The sequence below is a fragment of the Drosophila biarmipes genome, chromosome X (genome assembly GCF_025231255.1).
Source record: "Drosophila biarmipes strain raj3 chromosome X, RU_DBia_V1.1, whole genome shotgun sequence".
Lineage (NCBI taxonomy): Eukaryota > Metazoa > Arthropoda > Insecta > Diptera > Drosophilidae > Drosophila > Drosophila biarmipes.
In genome coordinates, this window is record NC_066611.1 from 138051 (window position 1) to 156749 (window position 18699).

Below are 18699 nucleotides of genomic sequence, written 5' to 3' on the forward strand. Positions count from 1 at the left end.
GTTGATTCGTTAAATCAAACAAATGCCATTTATATACAGATATTATTAATATAACGAATTTAATAAAATGTTTTATCATTATATATAAAGAATTAATTGCATATAAAAGTTATACACAACCTCAACTCATATGGGACTACCCCCTGAATTTAAGCATATTAATTAGGGGAGGAAAAGAAACTAACAAGGATTTTCTTAGTAGCGGCGAGCGAAAAGAAATCAGTTCAGCACTAAGTCACTTTGTCTATATGGCAAATGTGAGATGCAGTGTATGGAGCGTCAATATTCTAGTATGAGAAATTAACGATTTAAGTCCTTCTTAAATGAGGCCATTTACCCATAGAGGGTGCCAGGCCCGTATAACGTTAATGATTACTAGATGATGTTTCCAAAGAGTCGTGTTGCTTGATAGTGCAGCACTAAGTGGGTGGTAAACTCCATCTAAAACTAAATATAACCATGAGACCGATAGTAAACAAGTACCGTGAGGGAAAGTTGAAAAGAACTCTGAATAGAGAGTTAAACAGTACGTGAAACTGCTTAGAGGTTAAGCCCGATGAACCTGAATATCCGTTATGGAAAATTCATCATTAGAATTGTAATATTTAAACAATATTATGATAATAGTGTGCATTTTTTCCATATAAGGACATTGTAATCTATTAGCATACCAAATTTATCATAAAATATAACTTATAGTTTATTCAAATTAATTTGCTTGCATTTTAACACAGAATAAATGTTATTAATTTGATAAAGTGCTGATAGATTTATATGAATACAGTGCGTTAATTTTTCGGAATTATATAATGGCATAATTATCATTGATTTTTGTGTTTATTATATGCACTTGTAGGATTAACAATGCGAAAGATTCAGGATACCTTCGGGACCCGTCTTGAAACACGGACCAAGGAGTCTAACATATGTGCAAGTTATTGGGATATAAACCTAATAGCGTAATTAACTTGACTAATAATGGGATTAGTTTTTTAACTATTTATAGCTAATTAACACAATCCCGGGGCGTTCTATATAGTTATGTATAATGATATTTATATTATTTATGCCTCTAACTGGAACGTACCTTGAGCATATATGCTGTGACCCGAAAGATGGTGAACTATACTTGATCAGGTTGAAGTCAGGGGAAACCCTGATGGAAGACCGAAACAGTTCTGACGTGCAAATCGATTGTCAGAATTGAGTATAGGGGCGAAAGACCAATCGAACCATCTAGTAGCTGGTTCCTTCCGAAGTTTCCCTCAGGATAGCTGGTGCATTTTAATATTATATAAAATAATCTTATCTGGTAAAGCGAATGATTAGAGGCCTTAGGGTCGAAACGATCTTAACCTATTCTCAAACTTTAAATGGGTAAGAACCTTAACTTTCTTGATATGAAGTTCAAGGTTATGATATAATGTGCCCAGTGGGCCACTTTTGGTAAGCAGAACTGGCGCTGTGGGATGAACCAAACGTAATGTTACGGTGCCCAAATTAACAACTCATGCAGATACCATGAAAGGCGTTGGTTGCTTAAAACAGCAGGACGGTGATCATGGAAGTCGAAATCCGCTAAGGAGTGTGTAACAACTCACCTGCCGAAGCAACTAGCCCTTAAAATGGATGGCGCTTAAGTTGTATACCTATACATTACCGCTAAAGTAGATGATTTATATTACTTGTAATATAAATTTTGAAACTTTAGTGAGTAGGAAGGTACAATGGTATGCGTAGAAGTGTTTGGCGTAAGCCTGCATGGAGCTGCCATTGGTACAGATCTTGGTGGTAGTAGCAAATAATCGAATGAGACCTTGGAGGACTGAAGTGGAGAAGGGTTTCGTGTGAACAGTGGTTGATCACGAGTTAGTCGGTCCTAAGTTCAAGGCGAAAGCCGAAAATTTTCAAGTAAAATACAAATGCCAAACAAATATATATATTATATAAAATCTAGCTAAATTAATATACTTGAATAATTTTGAACGAAAGGGAATACGGTTCCAATTCCGTAACCTGTTGAGTATCCGTTTGTTATTAAATATGGGCCTCGTGCTCATCCTGGCAACAGGAACGACCATAAAGAAGCCGTCGAGAGATATCGGAAGAGTTTTCTTTTCTGTTTTATAGCCGTACTACCATGGAAGTCTTTCGCAGAGAGATATGGTAGATGGGCTAGAAGAGCATGACATATACTGTTGTGTCGATATTTTCTCCTCGGACCTTGAAAATTTATGGTGGGGACACGCAAACTTCTCAACAGGCCGTACCAATATCCGCAGCTGGTCTCCAAGGTGAAGAGTCTCTAGTCGATAGAATAATGTAGGTAAGGGAAGTCGGCAAATTAGATCCGTAACTTCGGGATAAGGATTGGCTCTGAAGATTGAGATAGTCGGGCTTGATTGGGAAACAATAACATGGTTTATGTGCTCGTTCTGGGTAAATAGAGTTTCTAGCATTTATGTTAGTTACTTGTTCCCCGGATAGTTTAGTTACGTAGCCAATTGTGGAACTTTCTTGCTAAAATTTTTAAGAATACTAATTGGGTTAAACCAATTAGTTCTTATTAATTATAACGATTATCAATTAACAATCAATTCAGAACTGGCACGGACTTGGGGAATCCGACTGTCTAATTAAAACAAAGCATTGTGATGGCCCTAGCGGGTGTTGACACAATGTGATTTCTGCCCAGTGCTCTGAATGTCAAAGTGAAGAAATTCAAGTAAGCGCGGGTCAACGGCGGGAGTAACTATGACTCTCTTAAGGTAGCCAAATGCCTCGTCATCTAATTAGTGACGCGCATGAATGGATTAACGAGATTCCTACTGTCCCTATCTACTCAGTCGGTGTTAGATTGCTCGTGCGAACAGACGTGTTTTCCGTACGCTCCGCGAGTGTAGCCAATATTGACTGATAGAGACCAGATACGAAGCTAGAAACAGCACGAAAATTCGTGTTTTGTGCCTACGAACCCAGTGCGCGTGTTTTCCCTGTGTAAAAGTGGTGAAACCGGGTGAAATTGGGTTTTTCCCATTGGAAATTTTCCATTGCGCCACGTGTGTCACGAGAGAGGCGCTCTCTTGAGAGAGGCGTTAGGCTTATTTAGGCACATTTTGCCTAAAACAGCTGTGCGGTTTGTGTCATCGCTAAACTTTTATCAGCTGATCAGCTGATAGAGCTTTCCGACCAGCTGATAATAAAGGGGTAAGTCCTTGGTGGAAAAGCTTTTGGGTTGGAACTGCCGATAACCGGCGGATGGCGCCACCCAAAATGGATGTTGGAGATTCTGGCAGTGAGAGTGCTAGTAGTAGGGGAAGCAGTGGGGGCAGAGGACGACCCAGAGGTAAGCGCAATAAAGCGCCGCTGAGGGACGCCTCTAGGTGCAAGTTGATGGCACTGGATGCAACTGCCGCTGACACTGCGACAGCCCCTGCCGCTGCCGCTGCCGCTGCCCCTGCTGCTGCCGCTGCCGCTGCCCCTGTCGCTGCCCTTGCCGCAGCCCCTGCCGCTCCCGCAGCCCCCGCCGCTGCTGCATCCTATGCTGAACACGAGAAGACCTTCGTTGCACCAGCCAGTCCTCTAAAATCCTTCTCGGATAGGGAGTGGAGAGGTAATGGTGCCGTCGCTGCCGAGATGGGGGACATCCGATCGGAGATCGGTAGGATGTTCATGGTCTCCTATGCCAACCCGGCCACAAATGTGAAGGTGCAGTCCGTAGCCAACCGCTACGAGGAGGTTGTTGCAGCCCTCCTTATACGGATTGGAGTGCTTGAGGACCGCCTTAAGAAGCAGACACCGGTTGCCTCGGCCGTCTCATACGCAGCCGCCGCTGCTAGAGGCGCGCACCTTATCGCCTCACCTGCTGCCCCTGTCGCCCCCTATGCCCCTGTAGCCGCACCGCGGAAAATCCGGGAGACCTGGTCGGCAGTCGTTGCATGTGATGATCCGGCCTTATCAGGGAGGCAAATTGCGGACAAGGTCCGCAAAGAGGTAGCGCCTGCTTTGGGCGTCAGAGTGCATGAGGTGCGAGAGTTGAAGCGGGGCGGCGCGATTATTCGCACGCCATCGCAGGCGGAGATGTCGAAAATCGTTGCCTCCGCAAAATTCGCTGAGGTGGGCCTTAAGGTGTCCAAAAACACTGCCGCAAAACCCAGGGTGACGGTACAGGATGTGGACACCACTGTGACGCCGGATGAGTTCATGATGGAGTTAAAAGAGAAAAACTTCGAGGAGATGTCGCTGAAGGAGTTCCAGAAGGCGGTAGTCCTGGCGACCAAGCCCTGGTCAGCAGCTAACAGCGCCACTATAAACGTGACGCTGGAAGTAGATGATCAGGCGTTGGCCGTTCTCGAAAGCGGGAGGGTGTATATCAAGTGGTTCTCTTACCGCTGCCGCTCTCAAGTGCGCACCTATGCGTGCCACCGATGCCTTGGTTTTGACCACAAAGTCAGCGAGTGTCGGTACGCTAGAGAAAACCAGGTCTGCCGCCAGTGCGGACAGAACGACCACGTCGCGGCGAAGTGCAAAAATGCGGTGGACTGCCGTAACTGCCGCCATAAAGGGCTACCCTCGGGGCACTATATGCTCTCGGGTGGATGCCCGATATATAGCGCTGTGCTAGCCAGGGTGCAAGCTAGACATTAACATGTTCAGCTTCATCCAAGCGAATTGTGGTCGAGGCCGTTGCGCTGTCATCGAGCTTGCAAAGCGGATGAGAGATGCTGGCCACCTGTTCGCACTCATTCAGGAGCCCTATGTGGACGCAGGCAAGCGTCTCACTGGACTCCCTGGAGGCATGAGAATCTTCGCTGACAAAAGGAAGAAAGCTGCCATCATCGTGGACGACCCGTCTGCCATCTGCATGCCCATCGAGACATTGACGACGGATTATGGAGTGTGCGTGAGTGTCACAGGAAAATACGGCACCATTTTTCTGTCCTCCGTATACTGCCAGTACTCAGCTGCCCTGCAGCCCTACACTGACTACCTGGATACGGTTCTGCTGCTAGCCAGCAGGACACCGACAATCCTCGGACTTGATGCGAATGCGGTTTCCCCGATGTGGTTCAGCAAAACTCCAGCTAACTCTGGAGACCGTCTGAATCGCGAACGGGGACAGCACATGGACGAGTGGATCATCGCAAGCGGTGTCTGTGTGCTTAATACGGCCAGCCAGGTGTTCACGTTCGATAATCACCGCTCCAGAAGTGATATCGACGTGACCTTCACCAACGAAGCAGCGCGTGTGTGGGCAATATACGAATGGAGAGTTGACTTCTGGGAGCTGAGTGACCACAACATCATCACTGTTGAGGTTACTCCAGATCCAAGCAGTACTGTTGAGAGCCTAGCTCCGGTACCGCAATGGAGGCTCTCCAATGCAAGTTGGCGAAGATTCAGAGTAGAACTAAGGGATGTAGCTGAATGTCTCGAGGAACTGGAGGAATCGCCGTTGGATGATCATGTGTCAGCCCTTCGCTCCATCGTACACGAAGTGTGCGACAGGGTAATAGGGCGCAGGATACCTGCAGCAAGGGGAAACGTAATATGGTGGAATCCTGAACTGAGTACCAAGCGCCAAGAGGTCAGGAGACTGAGGCGCAGGCTGCAGGCAGCTCGTCGGAGTGGCACCGGCGATGTTGAGCGACTTGCCGCTGGATTAAGGCTTGCCTCAGGCCAGTATAAGAAGCTTATCCTGATGACAAAGGAACAAAACTGGCGGGACTTCGTGGGACGGCACAAGGATGATCCATGGGGGCACGCCTACCGAATATGCCGAGGCCGGAAAAAGACAACCGATCTTGGATGTCTTAGGTCGAACGGCGCGCTACTTACGACATGGCACGACTGCGCAGATATACTCCTCCGCAACTTCTTCCCTGTTGCGGAATCCACAGTGCGTGAGGGTATAACTCCTGCTGCTCCACCGACCCTCGAAGCCTTCGAGGTGGCAACCAGCGTCGCGAAGCTGAGAAGCCGGCGATCGCCGGGAATGGACGGCATCACGGGTGGGATCGTCAAGGAGGTATGGCGTGCTATCCCTCAGCACCTGACGAAGTTGTACTCTCGATGCCTCTCGGAAGGATATTTTCCTGCCGAGTGGAAACACCCGAGAGTGATACCGCTGGTAAAGGGGCCAGATAAGGACAGGAGCGATCCTGCCTCTTATCGTGGCATATGCCTTTTGCCAGTGTTCGGAAAGGTGCTGGAAGGGATCATGGTGAATCGACTGAAGGATGTGCTACCGGATGGCTGCAGATGGCAATTTGGATTTCGGCCTGGACGCTGCGTTGAGGATGCGTGGATGCACGCTAAAAACACCGTTTCCACCAGCCGCGAGAGGAGGGTGCTGGGAATCTTTGTTGATTTCAAGGGTGCCTTCGACAATGTTGAGTGGAACGCGGTGCTGGATCGGCTTATCGACGTCGGCTGTCGAGAGATAGACTTGTGGAAAAGTTATTTCTCCGGTCGAAGTGCCAGTATCATCAGCAGTTACGAAGCGGCCACAGTGTCGGTTACACGGGGCTGCCCGCAAGGGTCCGTCAGTGGTCCATTTATTTGGAACCTACTGATGGATGTGCTGCTTCAGCGCCTGGAGCCACATTGTGCTCTGAGCGCGTTTGCAGATGACTTGCTACTTTTCGTCGATGGGAATTCCCGTGCCGATCTGGAGCGAAAGGGTGAGCAGTTGATGGACATCGTGGGAGCCTGGGGAGCTGAGGTTGGAGTGAGTGTGTCAACCAGCAAGACGGCAATCATGTTGCTGAAAGGGAATCTTTCAGACACTAGGAGACCGACGGTACGGTTTGCTGGAGCAAGCCTGCCATACGTCACCAAATGCCGGTACCTTGGCATCTTAGTCGGCGAGCGGATGAGCTTTCTCCCGCATATCTCTGCTCTCAGAGATCGGCTGGCTGGAGTTGCCGGAGGGCTAGCACGGGTGCTCCGAGTCGATTGGGGGCTCAGCTCCCGTGCTAAGAGGACGATATACAGCGGACTCATGGTCCCCTGTGCACTCTTCGGTGCCTCGGTCTGGTACAAGGCGGCGAGCAAGGGCAAGTCCTTAAGACTCCTCACCTCGTGCCAGAGGACCATCCTATTAGGATGCCTACCGGTATGCCGCACAGTGTCCACGGTGGCACTGCAGGTGCTTGCTGGTGCTCCTCCAATGGATTTAGATGCTCACAGGATGGCAGTGAAGTTTAAGCTCAGAAAGCACGTTCCCCTGGACGAGAGCGACTGGCTCTATGGACAGGACTTGTCTGTGTTGGACTGGAAATCCAAGATGGCTCTGCTAGACGAATGTCTGCTAAATGAGTGGCAACTCAGATGGGACCAAGCGGCTCACGGTTTTGTGACTCGCCAGTTTTTCCCAGAGGCAGCGTTCGTCTACAAGAGGAAGGACTTTGTCTTCACCTTAAGAGCCGGATTCTTGCTGACAGGACACGGGTCGTTCAACGCTTTCCTCCATGGTAGAACCCTCAGCACCACAACCGCATGCTCATGTGGAGAGGAGAGTGAGGACTGGCTTCACGTACTATGTGAGTGCCGCCTCTATAGCGATTTGCGTGACTTGGATGCCCTTGGCATTGTTCGAGTCCAAGAACGATGGAACGTCGCAGGAGTAGTCGAGACCCCAGAACGGATGCGTCTCCTAGGAGCTTTTGCTGATGCTGCCTTCTCGAGGCGTAGGATGGAAGCGACGAGGGATGAACCGCAGGCGCCGGGACAATAGTCCCAAAACCCCCTTGCCGTGTGGCAACGGCGAAGAATACTGCCACAGCTTGTCATTGCTTGTCGTAGGAGGCGACTAATATGACATGGTTGCCCCATCCGAGCTTGTCGGAGCTGAAGGGGTGAGGCCCACCGAGCCTGAAATTTCGGTGCCACGGGTTGAGTGGTTCTCCAAGGCTACTCATTGAGGTCGGCCCCCTAGTGGGAGTTTCGTGGTGGCTGTGGTTGACACCTATATCGCGGGTAGAGTCCCCGGGCTCGACGTGGATGTTGCGTTAATACAACTCGGGTGCTGCGACCCAAAGAACAGTAGAGATTTTAGATAGATCTCGCCCCTATGCAAGGGGGAGTGCTTGCCCGACAAGCAAGTACTTAAATTGCTACTGGGGTGGTTGCTATGTACATAGCTATAGCTTCTAGTCCAGGGCGTTGGTTTGGCGCTTAACCCAGACCCTTGCATTATATACTCCCTTGTGGGTATATTAGAATGCCGTGGCTGTAATCCCTTCAGTGCGGAACACGTCACGTTAAATAAGTTCGGAGGGATCCGAGACACACCTGTCCCTATCTACTATCTAGCGAAACCACAGCCAAGGGAACGGGCTTGGAATAATTAGCGGGGAAAGAAGACCCTTTTGAGCTTGACTCTAATCTGGCAGTGTAAGGAGACATAAGAGGTGTAGAATAAGTGGGAGATATTAGACCTCGGTTTGGTATCGCCAATGAAATACCACTACTCTTATTGTTTCCTTACTTACTTGATTAAATGGAACGTGTATCATTTCCTAGCCATTATACGGATATATTTATTATATCTTATGGTATTGGGTTTTGATGCAAGCTTCTTGATCAAAGTATCACGAGTTTGTTATATAATCGCAAACAAATTCTTTAATAAAACGGTGCATTTATGTATTTTTGATTTGAAAATTTGGTATAACTCCAATTACTCAGGTATGATCCAATTCAAGGACATTGCCAGGTAGGGAGTTTGACTGGGGCGGTACATCTCTCAAATAATAACGGAGGTGTCCCAAGGCCAGCTCAGTGCGGACAGAAACCACACATAGAGCAAAAGGGCAAATGCTGACTTGATCTCGGTGTTCAGTACACACAGGGACAGCAAAAGCTCGGCCTATCGATCCTTTTGGTTTAAAGAGTTTTTAACAAGAGGTGTCAGAAAAGTTACCATAGGGATAACTGGCTTGTGGCGGCCAAGCGTTCATAGCGACGTCGCTTTTTGATCCTTCGATGTCGGCTCTTCCTATCATTGTGAAGCAAAATTCACCAAGCGTTGGATTGTTCACCCATGCAAGGGAACGTGAGCTGGGTTTAGACCGTCGTGAGACAGGTTAGTTTTACCCTACTAATGACAAAACGTTGTTGCGACAGCATTCCTGCGTAGTACGAGAGGAACCGCAGGTACGGACCAATGGCACAATACTTGTTCGAGCGAACAGTGGTATGACGCTACGTCCGTTGGATTATGCCTGAACGCCTCTAAGGTCGTATCCGTGCTGGACTGCAATGATAAATAAGGGGCAATTTGCATTGTATGGCTTCTAAACCATTTAAAGTTTATAATTTACTTTTTAAACGACAATGGATGTGATGCCAATGTAATTTGTAACATAGTAAATTGGGAGGATCTTTGATCACCTGATGCCGCGCTAGTTACATATAAAAGCATTATTTAATACAATGACAAAGCCTAGAATCAATTGTAAACGACTTTTGTAACAGGCAAGGTGTTGTAAGTGGTTGAGCAGCTGCCATACTGCGATCCACTGAAGCTTATCCTTTGCTTGATGATTCGATAATAAAATTGCATAATTTATTTGTTGTGTTGAACTTCTTATATAAAGTTCAACCAACAATCTATTTGTATGCATTGATTGTTTGCTTGGCTTTGTGGCGAATTTTTAATCCTTTATATATTACATTCCTAAGGTCTAGATTTTCAAGTAAGAGACCAATTTGATTAACATATCAATATAAGTACAACTCGACCATCTAATAATAACAATATGAATCGTCATCTTATTAGTGACGCGAAGATTGGCAAACATATAATATAAAAATATTCCTAAGGTCTAGATTTTCAAGTAAGAGACCAATTTGATTAACATATCAATATAAGTACAACTCGACCATCTAATAATAACAATATGAATCGTCATCTTATTAGTGACGCGAAGATTGGCAAACATATAATATAAAAATATTCCTAAGGTCTAGATTTTCAAGTAAGAGACCAATTTGATTAACATATCAATATAAGTACAACTCGACCATCTAATAATAATATGAATCGTCATCTTATTAGTGACGCGAAGATTGGCAAACATATAATATAAAAATATTCCTAAGGTCTAGATTTTCAAGTAAGAGACCAATTTGATTAACATATCAATATAAGTACAACTCGACCATCTAATAATAACAATATGAATCGTCATCTTATTAGTGACGCGAAGATTGGCAAACATATAATATAAAAATATTCCTAAGGTCTAGATTTTCAAGTAAGAGACCAATTTGATTAACATATCAATATAAGTACAACTCGACCATCTAATAATAACAATATGAATCGTCATCTTATTAGTGACGCGAAGATTGGCAAACATATAATATAAAAATATTCCTAAGGTCTAGATTTTCAAGTAAGAGACCAATTTGATTAACATATCAATATAAGTACAACTCGACCATCTAATAATAACAATATGAATCGTCATCTTATTAGTGACGCGAAGATTGGCAAACATATAATATAAAAATATTCCTAAGGTCTAGATTTTCAAGTAAGAGACCAATTTGATTAACATATCAATATAAGTACAACTCGACCATCTAATAATAACAATATGAATCGTCATCTTATTAGTGACGCGAAGATTGGCAAACATATAATATAAAAATATTCCTAAGGTCTAGATTTTCAAGTAAGAGACCAATTTGATTAACATATCAATATAAGTACAACTCGACCATCTAATAATAACAATATGAATCGTCATCTTATTACTGACGCGAAGATTGGCAAACATATAATATACAAATATTCCTAAGGTCTAGATTTTCAAGTAAGAGACCAATTTGATTAACATATCAATATAAGTACAACTCGACCATCTAATAATAACAATATGAATCGTCATCTTATTAGTGACGCGAAGATTGGCAAACATATAATATAAAAATATTCCTAAGGTCTAGATTTTCAAGTAAGAGACCAATTTGATTAACATATCAATATAAGTACAACTCGACCATCTAATAATAACAATATGAATCGTCATCTTTTTAGTGACGCGAAGATTGGCAAACATATAATATAAAAATATTCCTAAGGTCTAGAATCTTAAGCAATAGACCAATTCAACTAAGAGTTGACATATAAAAATATGTTCCTTTTAATGTTAGCAAAATTTTATCGTCACATACTGTTAGTGACGCGAACGTTTTTTTCTCCATGTTTATATGAATGTTTATTCAAAGGTAGAAAGGCAGGATCGTTATTTTATAAGTGAAGCGATAAAAAAATATTATGCAATAGGACATCTATTTATAAATATTTTTAAGTCTTAGAAATTCAAGTAAAGAGATTCAAGAAATTCATTCAACTTAGAGCGCACATATAATTAAAACTATTCCTGAGGTTTAGAAACCAAATTAAATAAAGAGGACATATAAACGTATGTGGTATTTTGATGGTAGTAAAAATGTATCGCGATATTATTAGTGACGCGACCAATTTTTATACTCTTTGCTCCATGTGCAAATATATCTAGTGTTTAGATAGTCAATTAAAAATGACAATTTTAACTAAAAGACTTAAAAAAGTGTTTGTCAAACTTATAATTTTGTCAATACTATATAAAACGCCAATCATATCCTTATAAAAGTAAATACGGTATATGGTTATAAATACAAAACCATATATAAATAAAAAAATGAAATCGTATGTATATGGCTTATAGGTATAATACCTATAAGGCATAATAATGTATAATATTAGCAAATATACATATAAAAGTGCATAAATTGTATAGATATGGCATAAAGAAGGCATTTATGAGAATAGCTAGTAGAATTTGCCCATACACTACTAGCGAAATGAGATATTTATACCTAGTGAGGGCGGCACTAGTACTATAAATTGTGGCAAAATAAATCTTATGCAAATGCATAGGATTTTGTCAATACCGTACAAAAAACTAAGTAAAACGTATGGATATTGAAAAATAAATGGATTATATTCATAAAATACGAATATTTCTTGCATTCTCTTGTTATACGAGAGAATATCATACGGAGCGGGCAGCCCCTAGTATAGTAAGCAGTCGAATGGGAGACAGCGTGTCCAAAAACACCTATAGGGAGGTGGTCGTTGGCGGACCTCTCCTCGTATTGGTCAAACTTATGATTTTGTCAATACTATATAAAACGCCAATCATATCCATATAAAAGTGAATACAGTATATGGATATGAATAAAAAACCATACATAAATAAAAAAAAATATGTATAAAAAATTATACATATATTTATATTAAGCAATCGTATGGATGTGGCTTATAGGTATAATACCTATAAGGCATAATAATGTATAATATAGCAAATATACATATAAAAGTGCATGAATTGTATAGATATGGCATATAAGTGACATATTTATGAGAATAGCTAGTAGAATTTGCCCATACACTACTAGCGAAATGAGATATTTATACCTAGTGAGGGCGGCACTAGTACTATAAATTGTGGCAAAATAAATCTTATGCAAATGCATAGGATTTTGTCAATACCGTACAAAAAACTAAGTAAAACGTACGGATATTGAAAAATAAATGGATTATATTCATAAAATACGAATATTTCTTGCATTCTCTTGTTATATGAGAGAATATCATACGGAGCGGGTAGCCCCTAGTATAGTAAGCAGTCGAATGGGAGACAGCGTGTCCAAAAACACCTATAGGGAGGTGGTCGTTGGCGGACCTCTCCTCGTATTGGTCAAACTTATGATTTTGTCAATACTATATAAAACGCCAATCATATCCATATAAAATTGAATACAGTATATGGATATGAATAAAAAACCATACATAAATAAAAAAAAAATATGTATAAAAAATTATACATATATTTATATTAAGCAATCGTATGGATGTGGCTTATAGGTATAATACCTATAAGGCATAATAATGTATAATATAGCAAATATACATATAAAAGTGCATGAATTGTATAGATATGGCATATAAGTGACATATTTATGAGAATAGCTAGTAGAATTTCCCCATACACTACTAGCGAAATGAGATATTTATACCTAGTGAGGGCGGCACTAGTACTATAAATTGTGGCAAAATAAATCTTATGCAAATGCATAGGATTTTGTCAATACCGTACAAAAAACTAAGTAAAACGTATGGATATTGAAAAATAAATGGATTATATTCATAAAATACGAATATTTCTTGCATTCTCTTGTTATATGAGAGAATATCATACGGAGCGGGTAGCCCCTAGTATAGTAAGCAGTCGAATGGGAGACAGCGTGTCCAAAAACACCTATAGGGAGGTGGTCGTTGGCGGACCTCTCCTCGTATTGGTCAAACTTATGATTTTGTCAATACTATATAAAACGCCAATCATATCCATATAAAAGTGAATACAGTATATGGATATGAATAAAAAACCATACATAAATAAAAAAAAAATATGTATAAAAAATTATACATATATTTATATTAAGCAATCGTATGGATGTGGCTTATAGGTATAATACCTATAAGGCATAATAATGTATAATATAGCAAATATACATATAAAAGTGCATGAATTGTATAGATATGGCATATAAGTGACATATTTATGAGAATAGCTAGTAGAATTTGCCCATACACTACTAGCGAAATGAGATATTTATACCTAGTGAGGGCGGCACTAGTACTATAAATTGTGGCAAAATAAATCTTATGCAAATGCATAGGATTTTGTCAATACCATACATAAACCGTATGGATATTGAGAAGTTAATAGATTACATCTATAATATGAGAAGTATTTTAGTATTCTTATTAAATAAGAGAATACTATAAGGGTGAGTGGCAAAGAGAATTGAATATACCCGAATGGGAGACAGCGTGTCCAAAAACTACTATAGGTGGTGTGGCAAATATGAGGAAGGCAATATATCCATATAATGAAAATAAAAGTGCGTTTTCTTATTATATAAGAGAACACTATATGGGTGAGTGGCAAAGTAAATTGAATATACCCGAATGGGAGACAGCGTGTCCAAAAACTACTATAGGTGGTGTGGCAAATATGAGGAAGGCAATATATCCATATAATGAAAATAAAAGTGCGTTTTCTTATTATATAAGAGAACACTATATGGGTGAGTGGCAAAGTAAATTGAATATACCCGAATGGGAGACAGCGTGTCCAAAAACTACTATAGGTGGTGTGGCAAATATGAGGAAGGCAATATATCCATATAATGAATATAAAAGTGCGTTGTCTTATTATATAAGAGAACACTATATGGGTGAGTGGCAAAGTAAATTGAATATACCCGAATGGGAGACAGCGTGTCCAAAAACTACTATAGGATGGTCAATGGGCCGGCCGTCTGCTATTGACATATGTCAGTAGAGAAGATATTATCCGTCAAATTTGTTTCTTTATTCATTTATTTGAATACGAGACTTGGCTCCGCGGTTAATATTTTAAGCCCAAAGATAATAACGTTGAAACAAAGGCCAAGTTTCTATTGTACATAGAATAACAAATTGTTTCCGAATTTTATCGTTAATTTTAGGAGGTAGGCTAACATGATTTATATTATATGTGTATTATTAAATAATAATAGTACATAAAAGTCTACCAAAGAAATATAAAAATGTAATTATGAATACATTTTCAATATTAATATCAACTTATATTGTTGATAATAAAAAATAGCTATTAAGAGAGTTATTTAAGAAATTATATAATATATAATAAAGAGTATATATATAAATAATATATAAGTATATATTATTTAAGAAATAAATATAGTAGTAATAATTATATATATACACTCGGTTCTATTTTATATATTACCAGAGACTTATATGGATATATATAGATAAATTTTAAATTTATCGTCAAAATACAAATGATTAACTCAATATCTTATATTGGTTAAACAAAAATTGTACATGTGTGGATACAATATATTATGTATGTCGAACAAAAATGATATTTTAGAATGAAATGTGCATATATAAAGAAAATATATGAAAAATAAATATTGTGTTTATAAAGAATATGATTCTTTTTGACATCAATAAAAACTTGTTATTATTAGTGGCGAAACAAGTATAAATTGGAAAACAAACGTATACGAATGCTATATAAAAATGGCCGTATTCGATAGAAATAAAATCTATAACAACATATATATTGCTAATTTCTATTCAAAAAATATGAATGAAATATGAATAAAAACATTATTCTGGTTGATCCTGCCAGTAGTTATATGCTTGTCTCAAAGATTAAGCCATGCATGTCTAAGTACACACGAATTAAAAGTGAAACCGCAAAAGGCTCATTATATCAGTTATGGTTCCTTAGATCGTTAACAGTTACTTGGATAACTGTGGTAATTCTAGAGCTAATACATGCAATTAAAACATGAACCTTATGGAACATGTGCTTTTATTAGGCTAAAACCAAGCGATCGCAAGATCGTTATATTGGTTGAACTCTAGATAACATGCAGATCGTATGGTCTTGTACCGACGACAGATCTTTCAAATGTCTGCCCTATCAACTTTTGATGGTAGTATCTAGGACTACCATGGTTGCAACGGGTAACGGGGAATCAGGGTTCGATTCCGGAGAGGGAGCCTGAGAAACGGCTACCACATCTAAGGAAGGCAGCAGGCGCGTAAATTACCCACTCCCAGCTCGGGGAGGTAGTGACGAAAAATAACAATACAGGACTCATATCCGAGGCCCTGTAATTGGAATGAGTACACTTTAAATCCTTTAACAAGGACCAATTGGAGGGCAAGTCTGGTGCCAGCAGCCGCGGTAATTCCAGCTCCAATAGCGTATATTAAAGTTGTTGCGGTTAAAACGTTCGTAGTTGAACTTGTGCTTCATACGGGTAGTACAACTTACAATTGTGGTTAGTACTATACCTTTATGTATGTAAGCGTATTACCGGTGGAGTTCTTACATGTGCTTAGATACTTGTATTTTTTCATATGTTCCTCCTATTTAAAAACCTGCATTAGTGCTCTTAAACGAGTGTTATTGTGGGCCGGTACAATTACTTTGAACAAATTAGAGTGCTTAAAGCAGGCTTCAAATGCCTGAATATTCTGTGCATGGGATAATGAAATAAGACCTCTGTTCTGCTTTCATTGGTTTTCAGATCAAGAGGTAATGATTAATAGAAGCAGTTTGGGGGCATTAGTATTACGACGCGAGAGGTGAAATTCTTGGACCGTCGTAAGACTAACTTAAGCGAAAGCATTTGCCAAAGATGTTTTCATTAATCAAGAACGAAAGTTAGAGGTTCGAAGGCGATCAGATACCGCCCTAGTTCTAACCATAAACGATGCCAGCTAGCAATTGGGTGTAGCTACTTTTATGGCTCTCTCAGTCGCTTCCCGGGAAACCAAAGCTTTTGGGCTCCGGGGGAAGTATGGTTGCAAAGCTGAAACTTAAAGGAATTGACGGAAGGGCACCACCAGGAGTGGAGCCTGCGGCTTAATTTGACTCAACACGGGAAAACTTACCAGGTCCGAACATAAGTGTGTAAGACAGATTGATAGCTCTTTCTCGAATCTATGGGTGGTGGTGCATGGCCGTTCTTAGTTCGTGGAGTGATTTGTCTGGTTAATTCCGATAACGAACGAGACTCAAATATATTAAATAGATATCTTCAGGATTATGGTGTTGAAGCTTATATAGCCTTCATTCATGGTGGCAGTAAAATGTTTATTGTGTTTGAATGTGTTTATATAAGTGGAGCCGTACCTGTTGGTTTGTCCCATTATAAGGACACTAGCTTCTTAAATGGACAAATTGCGTCTAGCAATAATGAGATTGAGCAATAACAGGTCTGTGATGCCCTTAGATGTCCTGGGCTGCACGCGCGCTACAATGAAAGTATCAACGTGTATTTCCTAGACCGAGAGGTCCGGGTAAACCGCTGAACCACTTTCATGCTTGGGATTGTGAACTGAAACTGTTCACATGAACTTGGAATTCCCAGTAAGTGTGAGTCATTAACTCGCATTGATTACGTCCCTGCCCTTTGTACACACCGCCCGTCGCTACTACCGATTGAATTATTTAGTGAGGTCTCCGGACGTGATCACTGTGACGCCTTGCGTGTTACGGTTGTTTCGCAAAAGTTGACCGAACTTGATTATTTAGAGGAAGTAAAAGTCGTAACAAGGTTTCCGTAGGTGAACCTGCGGAAGGATCATTAATGTTTTAATATCCTTACCGTTAATAAAATATTTGTTTATATTATAATAAATACATTATAGTATTACAAATAAAATATGAATTGCCAAAATGTATATGAGATCTATTATAGATCAAATGAAATTTCGAACAAGCAAATCGAAATAATGCAAATATTAAAATTATATATTGTATTTAATACATATGAGAGAAATTAATAAGCAGCCAAAGCAAACAAATAAAAATTCGAACAAGCAAATCGAATTATTAAAATAATAATATTAAATTATTATTGTATATCCTTACCGTTAATAAAATATTTGTTTATATTATAATAAATACATTATAATAATACAAATAAAATATGAATTGCCAAAATGTATATGAGATCTAATATAGATCAAATAAAATTTCGAACAAGCAAATCGAAATAATGCAAATATTAAAATTATATATTGTATTTAATACATATGAGAGAAATAATAAGCAGCCAAAGCAAACAAATAAAAATTCGAACAAGCAAATCGAATTATTAAAATAATAATATTAAATTATTATTGTATATCCTTACCGTTAATAAAATATTTGTTTATATTATAATAAATACATTATAGTAATACAAATAAAATATGAATTGCCAAAATGTATATGATCTAATATAGATCAAATGAAATTTCGAACAAGCAAATCGAAATAATGCAAATATTAAAATTATATATTGTATTTAATACATATGAGAGAAATAATAAGCAGCCAAAACAAACAAATAAAAATTCGAACAAGCAAATCGAATTATTAAAATAATAATATTAAATTATTATTGTATATAAACACAATTAAAATACTGTGTGTATATGGATCATAATATACACGCGTTGCGATATGTATTGTTCATCTCAGTTATGCGCATACATTGGATAATGCAACAACCTAAAATGTACAATGTTGTACCTGGTTTTATACAGGTTAATGTTTTATATAAATTTCAATTTATATCGCTAAAAAAGTATTAATATATATATATATATATTTATTTACAATAAATGCAATTTAAAAAGAAATACTTTGATATATATTGGTTATATAAAACTAAGACATTTCGCAGCATTCGTTTTAGGTATAAAAATAAATTTATTGAAGGAATTGATATATGCCAGTAAAATGGTGTATTTTTAATTTCTTTCAATAAAAACATATTTGACAAAATTAAGAAACCAATTTATAAAACTCTAAGCGGTGGATCACTCGGCTCATGGGTCGATGAAGAACGCAGCAAACTGTGCGTCATCGTGTGAACTGCAGGACACATGAACATCGACATTTTGAACGCATATCGCAGTCCATGCTGTTATGTACTTTAATTAATTTTATAGTGCTGCTTGGACTACATATGGTTGAGGGTTGTAAGACTATGCTAATTAAGTTGCTTATACAAATTTTATAATGAAATTTTATAAGCATATGGTATATTATTGGA

The 18699-nt window shown here is 39.7% G+C and overlaps 2 non-coding genes and 1 pseudogene across 2 annotated transcripts; all 3 read left to right on the top strand.

Annotated features, from left to right (window-relative positions):
- The first annotated feature begins 116 nt into the window (after nucleotides 1–116).
- Nucleotides 117–9554, top strand: LOC127010562 (large subunit ribosomal RNA; annotated as a pseudogene).
- Nucleotides 9555–15249: 5695 nt separating this feature from the next.
- LOC127010514 (small subunit ribosomal RNA) lies at nucleotides 15250–17244 on the top strand. Its single transcript, XR_007763270.1, has one exon. It is a non-coding gene; the product is annotated as a small subunit ribosomal RNA (ribosomal RNA).
- A 1203-nt stretch (nucleotides 17245–18447) lies between these two features.
- Nucleotides 18448–18626, top strand: LOC127010538 (5.8S ribosomal RNA). The gene has a single exon (XR_007763294.1). It is a non-coding gene; the product is annotated as a 5.8S ribosomal RNA (ribosomal RNA).
- Nucleotides 18627–18699: the final 73 nt, after the last annotated feature.